Genomic DNA, 12,870 nt, shown 5'->3' on the forward strand with positions numbered 1-12,870 from the left:
TCATTTTTAAAGATTTTATTTATTTATTTGAGAGTGAAGGGGGAGAAGCAGAGGGAGAGGGAGAGAGAATCGCAAGCACACTCCCCACTGAGCACAGAGCCCAACACAGAGCTCAATTTCACCACCCTGGGATCATGACCTGAGCTGAAACCAAGATCAGAAGCTTAACTGACTGAGCCACCCAGGCACCCCAAAAGATACCATTTTTTTGATGAGACACCTAGACTTTGGGATAACTCATATATAATTCATATATAAATATGAATATAATTGTTCTTAAAATTGTTTAATGGAATAAAGTTCATCAAGGTACAATTTCTGCTACATAATTTACTTTAGTTTGGGGCATTTTTTTTAAGTCATCTCTACCCACAACCTGGGGCTCAAACTCGCAACCCCAAGATGAAGAGTCACATGCTCCACTGACCGAGCCAGCCAGGCTCTTCATAATTTAGGGGGTGGGGGGTGGTTGTTTTCTAAGGTTTTATTTATTTATTTATTTTAGAGAGAGAGAGGAGGGGAGAGAGAGCACGAGCGAAAGAGGCAGAGGGGAACAGAGAGGAAGAAAGACTCTGAAGCCCACTCCGCGCTGGGCGCAGAGCCCAAAGCGAGGCTTGATCCCACCACTAGGAGATCATGACCTGAGCTCTCAAGCGACTGAGCCACCCAGGGCCCCCCCCCATAATTTAGTTTTAATTCCAGAATTAACCTTTTATAGTTATGTCATATCTTACTTACTTCAACAGGTTTAACATACTTGAGGAAACTTACATGTCACATAAACAAGTGTCCTAAACACTGACTGGTTGTAGGTCCTTCTATCTATCAACGTATGAAGTACTTAATTAAAATCCAGAACAATTTCATTCATCAACTTCAAGAGAAGATGGATAAATGAATAAGAGACTGAAATCTAATTAATATACACACCATTGCCTGAGATTGAGAATCCACACTTAGCCTAGCTCCTAGCCTTAGCTCTCACCACTCTTACATCATTCCCTAAAATTGTCTCCTTGTTCTCATCTGTAAAATAGTTACAATACTGTTCTGTCAATGTCACACATTAAGGATGAAACGTAAAGTGCCTAGTTACCTTAGCTACCTACTTGGCACTTGTTTGCACAGTCAATGTCAGGTGGACAATGACAAAAGTGATTGGGGTCTGCACAAAATTTTCAGGGAGAAGTGTCTACCCTTTTGTCAAAGCTGGCAAACATCCGTTCAAAACAAGTTGTGAAATAAAATTTGCTTTGGAGCACTCTGGGGAAAAAAAGGATGAAATGTAAACAGCTGCCTTAGAAAACACACTACAAAGTTTAATCAAACGCAAAGCAATAATTATCCAAAGGTGTTAGAGCTATTCTGCCATCAGAAGGACATGATAGTAAGGTTGCCTATAATCATGGTTTGTAGTAAGACTGAAAATAACCCCCAACAGGCTGGCCTCAGAATCTTCAAGCAAGAAGAGATTTGCACACAAAAAATAAAAATTTTGAAGAAAAGGGAAGAAAACTTCAGAAATCACTTTCAATATCTTAAAGTTAATAACCTTCACTCCTTTATTCCTCCAAACATCTTAGAATCCAGCAAGTAAACGGCATTCTTGTACTGGATTCTAGATGAGGAGGCTAAAATGTATCCATCAGTTCTAGGAATTTATAACATATTTAGGAAACAAGAAATAAGTACAGGGGCGCCTGGGTGGCACAGCGGTTAAGCGTCTGCCTTCGGCTCAGGGCGTGATCCCGGCGTTATGGGATCGAGCCCCACATCAGGCTCCTCTGCTGTGAGCCTGCTTCTTCCTCTCCCACTCCCCCTGCTTGTGTTCCCTCTCTCGCTGGCTGTCTCTATCTCTGTCGAATAGATAAATAAAATCTTAAAAAAAAAAAGAAAGAAGTACAAATAATTGCTACATGATACAAACTAAGTACTCAATAAATGCTCCAATTATTACCAAACAGTACAAAAATCCTGTAGGACATTCAGAGACAACAGGGATCACTTTTAAGTAAGATGGTCAACAGGACCCAATGAAGAATGTGTGCTTTCAACTTGCTCTAGTACAGGGGTTAGCAAACTACAACCCAAGAGTGGCTCAACACCTGTTTTTGGATATAGCCTGTGAGCTAAGAATGGTTTTTACATTTTAAAATAGTTGAAAAGAATTTTTCAAAAAAAGAATATTTCATAACACATGAAAGTTATAGTACAACACATTTTAGGGTCCATAAATAAATTAAACTGGAACACAGCCATGCTGCACATGACAGGGGTGAAGGAGCAGTTGTAACAGGGACCATATGGCCCACAAAAAGCACAAATATTTACTCCCTGGTTCTTTACCCAAAAAAAAGTTTACCAACCAACTGCTCCAGAAAGATGGATGGGATTTTGGTGGAGAGAACTAGAGAAGGGGGTGGGGGGCGGGGGGATGACACAAACATTCCACTTGAGAAATGAAGGTGTGAAAACATGAAGGAAACCTCCAGAATACTGCAAGGACAGTGGGAAGACTGGTTTGGCTGAAGCAGACGGTCCAAGATCGGTAGTTACTGAGCCACTAATCACTATGAGCTTTGCTATTGAGCCATTTATATTATTGTGGTGACTGATAACAAGCATTCTCATGCCAAGACTATGCGATTGGTACTATTATTATTCCCATTAATAATTAAGAACTAGTTAGGGGCACCTGGGTGGCACAGCGGTTAAGCGCCTGCCTTCGGCTCAGGGCGTGATCCCAGGGTCCTGGGATTGAGTCCCGCATCAGGCTCCTCCGCTGGGAGCCTGCTTCTTCCTCTCCCGCTCCCCCTGCTTGTGTTCCCTCTCTAGCTGGCTGTCTCTCTCTCTGTCAAATAAATAAATAAAATCTTAAAAAAAAAAAAAAGAACTAGTTAAATGACGGGTGCCTGGGTGGCACAGTCCATTGAGCAACTGACTCTTGGTTTCAGTGTTTTTGAGGTTGTGATCTCAGGGCCGTGAGATGGAGCCACGCGTGGGGCTCTGTGCTCAGCCCTCAGTACTCAGCACAGCAAAGTCTTCTGAGACTCTCTCCCTCTCCATCTCTCCCTCCACACCAGGCTCTCTGTCTCTCTTGCTCGCTCTCTAAAATATAAATAAATCTTAAAAAAAAAAAACAAAAAAAACTAGTTTTGGGATTTAATAAACTACTCTGTCAAATAAATAAATAAAATCTTTTTTAAGGTGGGGGGCGCCTGGATGGTTCAGTTGGTTAAGGGTCTGCCTTTGGCGCAGGTCATGACCCCCACAGTCCAATCAATCCTTGTATTGGGCTCCTTGCTCAGTGGGGAGTCTACTTCTCCCTCTCCCTGCCTCTCCCCTTGCTTGTGTGCTCTCTCTCTCTCTGTCAAATAAATAAATAAAATCTTTAAAAAGAAAGAAAGAAAGAAAGAAAGAAAGAAAAAGAAAAGAAACTAAGCTTACAGATTTTATGTAATAGGCCCAAGATGAGTCAATTCAATCTAGTCTATGACTCTAGGTTCACTTGCCCGCAGAGCCCATGCTGCTCAATGCTACAACATATCAAACCTCTTATACAGAGTAGTAAAAGGAAATATTTCTACCAAAGTAAGTTAGAGCAAAACTCTCAATGTTTTCAGATAGTCATAAAAAGAATATGATTTTATCTGTAAGCTATGACTCTTTTATGTTTAAAAGGACAGTTGTCCCATGAGCTGGTCCAAAATGTTCTACACTTAGAATCCAACTACTATGGCCCTTTCCAAAATGGGGGGGGGGGGGGGGAGTGAGCTTGATTTTCTCAATTTCAACTTTCTCCCAGAAGTATTTCTTAAACCTTTGAAAAAATGATACATTATAAAAATCAATGAGTAAGTAGCAGACCCAAGTTTGGGAAAATTCAGCTGATTATGCTTAGCTCAACTTTTTTTTAATGGATTATGTGCTCAATAGATTTTCATTTTATTATTTTAAGTTCAAATGACTGAGTATATTAATTCAATAACAGTTAACTCAATTATCTGGAAGTGGTTTTAAGGTTTTCTTCAACAGAATAATGCTTCTGTGAGAGCTATCATAAGCACAAAGAAAAAAATCAGACACACCTGCATATTAGCTGTATCTGTTAGATGAAACTAAACAAACGCAAAGATAATACATTGTATGACGGCTTACTGCTACTTGGAAACACCCCACCCCTATTAAACTAAGTCTAAGGCTGCACAGTTCAACTGAAATATCACGCAAGCCACACAGACAAGCCACATATGTAATTTTCTCCTAGTAGTCACATTTTTTAAAAAGTTGAAACAGGTCAAACTGTAATAATATATTTATTTAACCTAGTATATGCAACATATCATCATTTCAACATATAATCAATATTTTAAGAGCACCTGGCTGGCTCTGTGGGAAGAGCATGTGACTCGTGATCGCAGGGTCATAAGTTCGAGCCCAACGTTGGGTATAGGGAGTACTTTAAAATAAATAAACTTTATAATCAACATTTTATCAATTGAATTTTTTTTCATACTGAATCTCAAAATCTGGCATAAAAGTATTTTACACTTACAGCACTAGCCAAATTTCAAGTGCTCCATAGCCACATGTGGCTACTGGCTACCAGACTGGACTGCACAGATCGAAGGGATAGCTCTTCCAAAGATCACAGTAGGGAAAAGGCTGTGGATTACAACCAGAGAATCAGACCTAGAAAGTGAAAGACATGGGTCAAGAAATGGAGCATGTAGCTCCAATATTCTAATGTTGAAATAAGAGTTCAACTAGGAAATGAGTAACAAACAATAATGGACCATTTTAGCAAATAATGACCTTTCAGCAATCTACTTGGGGTTCGTAAAATATTGCATAGTATTGATTCTATAATGTTTGTTTTCCCCACATTGTAACTAGTTTTGCCATAATTGTGATTTGACATTATCCATAATCTCCCCCTCCCTCTCCATTTCCTCACCACCACCACCACCAAGGAATTTCCTAACTATTTCAAAGTTATCAAAAAACAAAACAAAACAAAACCTACTTCCAGGTGCTTTCCACAACCTGAACAAATTTAAAATCTACACTGGTAATGTGTAAACCACTGAAGGATCTGGGGAAGGGAATGGAAATAATGTTTCAGTACTAATAGTGAAGCATCAATCTCACAGAAGGAGCTGGAAGAAATAAACTGGAAAGGCACCAGTTCAGAATGTTCTACATAAATCTTGAAATAGGGTCGTAGCCTTGAGAACAAAGAAAGGACAGAGACCAGATTTAGCAGTGATTCAAGTAAATCAGGTAAACAGTATCATGCCAGAAGAGGGAGATGAAGGCTTCAACAGAGAATGACCAAGATAATGAAGTCAGCCGCTCCCCTCTCACCTTCCTCCCCCTACACAGCACTCAAGGAGAATTCCAGAGGGACCATTCTGCAAAAATTTGCTTGTAGCAAACATTTCCTTTTTCTTAACTCACTGGCTCTTTCTAGACACCAGACCAAATTCTCCTTTGCTAATCTATTAAAGTACCTATAACAAATTTAAACAATAATCAATAAATTCTGCTTGTAAAAAAACATACAAATTGCTGGAGGGGGTGTGTCAATACTCTTTGGGGAAACAGGTGGGGTGGGGGAAAATTATGTATTTTAGGTGGTAATAGGTCAAAGTATATCAGCATTCAATTTTAAAACAAACTCTGACTAAACAACTCAAACACTGCAATGACAACGTTTAACAGTTTATCACTTTTACCAAATGGAAGTATGTAGTTATGACATGTTTACTAGTACTTGAAATGCCAAATTAAGGACACCATAATTATAGCTCAATATTTTTCAACTCTGATCAATTCTGCTTGTTACTCGGAAACCTATCCCATTAGGACATGTTTTTAAAAAGTAAAATGAATCAAATGTTATAATTCTTTCGGTTCACAGGATTTCATGATGCCCCGTTCAAGTAATGGAGAAAAGTACTGACAGTGGCAAATCATCAATGAAGTCATTAGGGTACCCATCTACAGGAAAAACAAAACTAGAAACAAAAACCAAATATCATGATGCCAAGTTTGTAAAAATGTTTCATATATACACACACAAAGATCTGAAGGACACTAAAATACCAGCAAGGATTATCTCTGGTAATTTTACTTTAGGTAATTTTAATTTTATACTGTTTCCATATTTTCTGTGTTTTCTACAAAGATCACGTATTATTGTTAAAACTAGAAAGAAAAAATAAATTTAGACAAGTGGAAACTGAGGCAGTACCAATCAATTTAGGATTATATTGGATTGATAGGCTATCCCTTATACCACCATATTCTAAGCAAAAAGTGTTCAGGGCCCTTGAAGAAATGAACTTTGCCTTATCTATAATACACACTTGATTACACTCACATGTATAGTGTATGCTGTGCACATTAATACTTGCACTGAAAAACATTAGGAAACTAAAAATGGTTCATTTAGGAAAAGAGAGAGCAGGTAAGCACACTTGCAAAACAAAGAGGAGAGCCTAAGAGTGGATGGTCAAGGAATAACTCAGTAAGAGGAGTCACAAGGTGGGAATAATGTCTTGGTCCAAAATTTTAAAATGTAAGTCTACTACAAATTGTTCACTTTTTTTTTTTTTTTAAGATTTACCTGTCAGAGAGCACAATCAGCAGGACACGCAGACAAAGGAAAAAGCAGGCAGAGGGAGAAGCAAGCTCCCCACTGAGCAAGGAGCCCAATCGATCCCAGGATCTGAGAGCATGACCTGAGCCGAAGGCAGACATACACTTAACCGACTGAGCCACCCAGGCGACCCTCAATTGTTCACTTTAAAACGGCCCGTTTTTTATCAATTTCACCTCAAGACATTAAAAAAGTAAGCGTAGAAGTTACTTCTAAATATACTAGACCGAATCAGCACGGCTTTAAAATGCGGCTTTGCCAAACAAAGGCAATTTTCTCAATTTTAGAGCAACATGGAAGTATGGTTCAGCAACGTGGAAACTATTGTGGTGCCGGGGATGGAGTGGGCAGAAGAGTACCAAAAACAGTGTACCTTCCTGCCTTAACAAAGGAACGGGTCGTGCAAAGAGGCCACAAAACAGTCACGAGTGATTGTGTTGGCTTTAAAATGATGAAGGTTAAGTACTGTTGAGGTCAAAAAAACTTTGTGGAACAAGATTTGAACAGACGATGGTGCAGAATTAGGCACAGGGCTGAGCTGGGTGGGACTCATCGCACACTTAATCCTCGATGACAGCACCAAAACCAGCCCTCCCTGTGCTTAAGCGTACACAGACATTGATTGAAAATTGATTGAAATCCAACAAATCCGCCAAACAAGGCTAAACACGCAGGCACACAAAATTCAACCGCGCTGCGTTCATTTTACTGGGTAGAGTACCTAATACCTGGCTACTGACTAAAAAATGCTTAACGAAAGCTGATGATAGGCTGGAATCTATACACCATCAACCCGCTCCCAAGGGGCCTCTGGCTCACGCCTTTGCACGCAACACCGGGCGCAGGTTGACCTCGGCCTCCGCCCTGCCCACCCCGGGACGCTGTTTACCAAGACTGACCCAAACGTGCCATCCCCACGCCCCTCCAAGCCGGGCCTCCCCGGGTCCCGGCGAAGCCAACTTGTAAATGTGGGACTGCGGGGGACCGGCAATCAATAGCAGGTGGGTGGCGCGGCCTCACGAGACAAAGCAGGGCGCCCCATCCGAAGGAGCCCTCCATCGCGCGGGCCTCCTGCCCGCCTGGCCCCGAGGTCGGGGCCGCGCCGCCACCCCCGCGCCGCCCCCCGGGTACCCGGCCGGCGGAGACAGCCCGCCGCACCCCAAGCGGCCGCCGCACCCGGAGCGCCGGCCCAACCGCCGCGGCAGGAGCGCGCAGGGCGCCCAACTGCCGTCCCGGCCCAACCAACGCGGGCAGGGGAGGAGAGGTGCGCGCGGCCGGCGGAGCGTGCAAGCCACTCGGGGGTCGCAGGGGGGAGGCTGCGCGCGGGGAAGGCAGGGGCCAAGAGGCGCCAAAGCCATCGCTGAACGCAGCGCCAGGAGGGGCTCCTTTAGGGGGATTTGCCCCTTTCCCCTTAGAAGGTGCAGATGGTTTGACCCCCCACCCCGAGTGAGGTGCCTTGTCCCAGCCCCGGCTGGACTGTACCATCGGGCGGTGCCGCCGGGATTTCTCCCCCCCACCACCACCATCAGTTTCCCCCCCCACCCGGGTCCGCGGTCGGTTGGCCCCGGCCGGGCTCTGAGACGCGGAAAGAGCTTGGCGCCATTTTGGGTGGGACTAAGCAAAGACGAAACACCCTCCCAGTCGATGGGGTACTCTGGACGCTGGCTTATCCGGTTCCCTTAATCCTTTAGGTACTTACACGACGTTGGGTGAGGGGAGCTGGAAGATCAGCGGGTCCCCGATCCTCTCTCCCTAGGGGTGATGGAAATCAAACCCCCCCCGCCACCTCCAGGTGGTTCTTCCCGCCGCAGAGTGGGAGCAGCATAAAAGGCGGGGCCTTATTAGCATAATCTGCCTGGCAACCTGATCTCGACGTTGTATGATTGGTTGAACTCTGTAAACCCCATGCCCTGCCTAGAGACGAGTAACGCTGGGGCGAACTGACAGGCCCAGATTTAAGACTCATGACGAAGATCCTGAGACGCTTATTCAGGCGGCAGAGAAAGCCAAAAGGAGATTCACACAATGGCCCAATGACTGAAGGCCTCTTTATTTCGTGCTCTGCTGTTCACTTAAAACCCAATCAAAGAGCGGGTCTCAGGCAGCGGTCGCCTGCGTTTGTACTCTAAGCCAATCAGAAAAGCCGACTCTTCGGATTCAGGGTCAAGCTGGCCCTGAGGGTCCCGTGGCTTCCGAGGTGGGGAAACGTCCTGCCTCGATGGCCCAGGTAGAGGGGCTGGAGTGCTCATCGGGGTCCGAGCCAGCCCCCCACACCCGAGAGGCCTGGTGTCCTGAGTCGCCGAGCCGGGGGATGTGGCGGGACGAACGCGCCGCCGGCTTACAGGCGTGCTCCGGCTTGGCGCCCTCGCACAGTTGAGCACCTGAAGCCGACCTGCCTGCGGAGGCTACGCTGAACCGATGCTACGCGCCAACCCCGAATGCAGCGCGGGCCTCGGCCGGTCGGCAGGCGCCTTCCCAGGCCTCGCACTCCAGGCTTCTGGGTGTACAGCGCCGGCCGCGAGCTCCTCCTGGGGCTGACGGTGCCTCCACCTCTGACCCCGCGACTGCGTCTGTGCCCAGTCCTTGCCAAACCCTGGAGCGCCTCACTGCATTTCTCCTTTCCCTTTTCCCATTCTGAAAAAGGAAAGGATTTTCAGAAACACAAAGTATTATTCAACACTGATTAACCAGTGACTCGGTCACTCATTTCTTAACCTCAGACTTCCACATCCTATCATCCCATAAAATTACCTTCCCAAAGGGTGGCCAAGTGCACAGAAATGAACCCAAGCTTTGGAGCAAGACGCCCAAGCTCTAGCTGGCCAGCCCTAATAGGAATGGCAACGAGATGTGGAAGAGACCTTGAACCTTTCGACCTTCAATGAGTTTTCCCCTCCAAGACATCTTCCTTGCTACGTTGTTTTGAAGATTAAGTGAGATTTACATGTAAAAATACCTCCCACCCTGGAAGTGTTAATGATGATAAAACAGACAAAACTACTAAACTAATTGGCTAACCAAGAAAAAGAGGAAGAAAGCACAACTAAGCAAAAGACTTGGGAATAGAAAACATCCAAGGGTGGGGAGGGGACTCTGTAAAATCAACAATGTTCTCCTCACTGTTTTGTTTGTTTTAAAAAACTGGAAACAAAGTGGAAAGAATAGGAGAACATTGCGTTTTTAAAACTTCAAGACAGTTGATTGGTCAGTTGATTGATTACCTTGTAAGCAACTTGATGGCTAGACCATGTCTTGTTCCTCTGCAAGGACGGAGGCTGGGCAGGACTTAGGTGATCCATAAACACTTGTTGAATTTAATTGAGAAGGAAACGTGTTTGGGGCCTGATGAGGCAGATGCAAATAACTCTTCACTGGACACATAGACACATGGAAGTCAGTTGCCTTAGGAAAGATTATATTGGTTAAGAAATTCACTCCAGTGTTCCCCTCTAGTCCCGTGAGTGGACAAACAATGCCAGAGGTTGGACAGGTCCACTCCTGTATCCTTTAGCCTCTAGAGAAAACTTTCCCCATTTTGCGATGTGACATATGCTCTCTGATGGATTAGGATGGTCCCAAAGGAGGTCCGCTGACCAGAAATGTCAAGGAACCCAAAAGGGGAAGTTGACCTGAGGAATGGGGCTATCTGGACTGCAGAACACAAGTTACCCTCATGAACTTTGAGAAGTGGTCTGAAACTTTAGAGAGTGCACACATATTACAGTTGGACACCACCCCAAAGATTTTTTATTAGGAAGGCCTTGAGTGAACCTCAGCAATCTGCATTTCATATAATTTTTTAAGATTGTTTTTTAAGTAATCTCTCTACCGAATGTGGGGCTCAAACTCACAACCCCGAGATCAAGAGGTGCACTCTCTACTGACTGAGCCAGCCTCATATACATTTTTTAAAAAAATTTATACTCAGTAAAATTCACTCCTTTTGGTATACTAGTATTTATTGACTATGTACTGTATGTAGTAGAGGCAACAGAAGAAAGTAAGATGATTCCAGGCAATAAGTGCTATGAAGAAAGTAAAGCAGGGGCACCTGGGTGCCTCAGTCAGTTAAGTGCCTGCCTTCAGCTCAGGTCAGGATCCCAGGGTCCTGGGATCAGGCCCGCATAGGATTCCCTGCTCAGCGGGCCATTTGCTTCTGCTCTTGCGAGTGCGTGCTGTCTCTCAAATAAATAAAATCTTTTTTTTTAAGATTTTATTTATTTAAGAGAGAGAATGAGCAGGCGGAGGAGCCAAGGGGAGAGGGAGAAACAGGGAGCCCAATGAGAGGTTCCATCCCAGGACCCTGGGATCATGACCTAAGCCGAAGGCAGATGCTTAACTGACTGAGCCACCCAGGTGCCCCTCAAATAAATAAAATCTGAAAAGAAAAAAAAAAAGTAAAGCAAAAAAATGCAAAGTGTGGGAGATGCAGGCAACTTAAATAGTGTCGAAATCTTTTTTTTTTTTTTTAAGATTTTATTTCTTTATTTGAGAGAGAGAGCGCACGAGAGCGAGAGAGCACAAGCAGGGGGAGCAGCAGATGAAGAGGGAGAAGCGGACTTCCTACTGAGTAGGGAGACTGCCTTGGGGCTTGATCTTAGCCACTTAACTGACTGAGCCACCCAGGTGCACCCAAAGAAGTCTTTTCTAAGTTACTAACATTTGAGCTGAGACTTGAATAATGGAAAAAAAAAAAAAAGAAGAAGAAGAAGCCAGCCATTAAAATTAACAACACAGGAAACAACAAATGTTGGCAAGGATGTGGAAAAAGGGGAAACCCTCTTGCACTGCTGGTGGGAATGCAGACTTGTGCGGCCACTGTGGAAAACAGTATGGAGCTTCCTCAAAAAGTTAAAAATAGAACTACCCTATAATCCAGCAATTGCACTACTAGGTATTTACCCAAAGAATACACAAATATTGACTCGAAGAGATAATACACCTCTATATTTATAGCAGCATTATCAACAATAGCCAAATTATGGAAAGAGCCCAAGTGTCTATCAACTGATGAAGGGATAAAGATGTGGTACACACACACACACACACACACACACGCGCGAATATTACTTGGCCATAAAAAAGAATGAAATCTTGCCATTTTTAGAGTGAAAGCTCCGTGAAGGCAGGGATTTTTGTGTTGAATTTTTTTTCACACTGAAAACAATAAGAAAGCCAGAGTTGCTAGAATATAGGGCAAGGAGTATAGTGATACAAGAAAACTTGAAGAAATAGGAAGATCATACAACCAGATCATACAAGGTTTTGAAGGCTATGGTATTAGAGTTGTTATTGTATTTTAAGTGCAATTTAAAGTAGTTGGACATTTTAAGCAGGGGTATAACTTTTATTTTTTAAGATAATTGTGGCTGCTCTATCTTGTTGGGCAAGAGGGAGAGAAATAAGAGACAAGAAAGATAGTTAGGAGTCTGTTGCAATATTCTCTAAGCAAGAAATTGGTGATCTTGACAAAAATAGGAGTAGTGTACATGGGAGAAATTGTGGATACCAGATATGTTTTGGAGGTGAAGCCACAGAACTTGCAAATAGATAAGATAATGGAACAGAATGGGTGTTTTTAGTGATGACAAGAGAGTCATCAAGAACGACTTGAAAAATTAAGACTTAAAAAAAAAGAAAGAAAGAAAGAAAGAAAAATTGAGTCTTGAGTGACCAAGTAAATGTTGATGGCTCCACTGAAATTAGAAAGACTGGGAGAGAAATGGTTAGAAAATTAAGTGTTCCATTGTGGTCATGCTAAGTTTCAAGTATATATTTTAGAAATCCAATTGGACATACTATATTGGCAGTTGGAATTGAAGGAGAGATCAGGGCTATGATAAATTCAGGATTCATTAGACTATAAATTGTATTTAAATACATAAGGTTGGGGCTCCTGGCTGGCTTAGTTGATGGAGCATGTGACTCTTGATCTCGGAGTTGTGAGTTCAAGCCCCATGCTGGGCATAGTGGCTACTTAAAAAAAAAGAAATACATAAGGTTACATGAAGTCTTACTAGATAAGGTCATCTAATAAGGCTTAGGTGAGGGAGAGCGTGTATATGGAGAAGACAAGAGGGTCCAGGATTAAGCAGTTGGGAGCTGCTGAATTTAGAGATGAAGGAAAGGAGGAGAGTCAGCAAGAGATTGTCAAGGCCAGTGAAACAGGAGGAGAACAGAAGAGGATGGTGTCTGAGAAGCCTCAA

The 12,870-nt window shown here is 43.5% G+C and overlaps 1 protein-coding gene across 1 annotated transcript in view; it reads right to left on the reverse strand.

Annotated features, from left to right (window-relative positions):
• PRDM10 (PR/SET domain 10) overlaps nucleotides 1-9,179 on the reverse strand; it is a 94,025-nt gene extending 84,846 nt beyond the window's left edge. Inside the window, exon 1 of the mRNA XM_026505397.4 lies at nucleotides 8,364-9,179. The gene's annotated coding sequence lies outside the window, so the exon portion shown is untranslated. The remainder of the gene's footprint in view (nucleotides 1-8,363) is intronic.
• Nucleotides 9,180-12,870: the final 3,691 nt, after the last annotated feature.

The sequence above is a fragment of the Ursus arctos genome, unplaced genomic scaffold, assembly GCF_023065955.2.
Source record: "Ursus arctos isolate Adak ecotype North America unplaced genomic scaffold, UrsArc2.0 scaffold_22, whole genome shotgun sequence".
NCBI lineage: Eukaryota > Metazoa > Chordata > Mammalia > Carnivora > Ursidae > Ursus > Ursus arctos.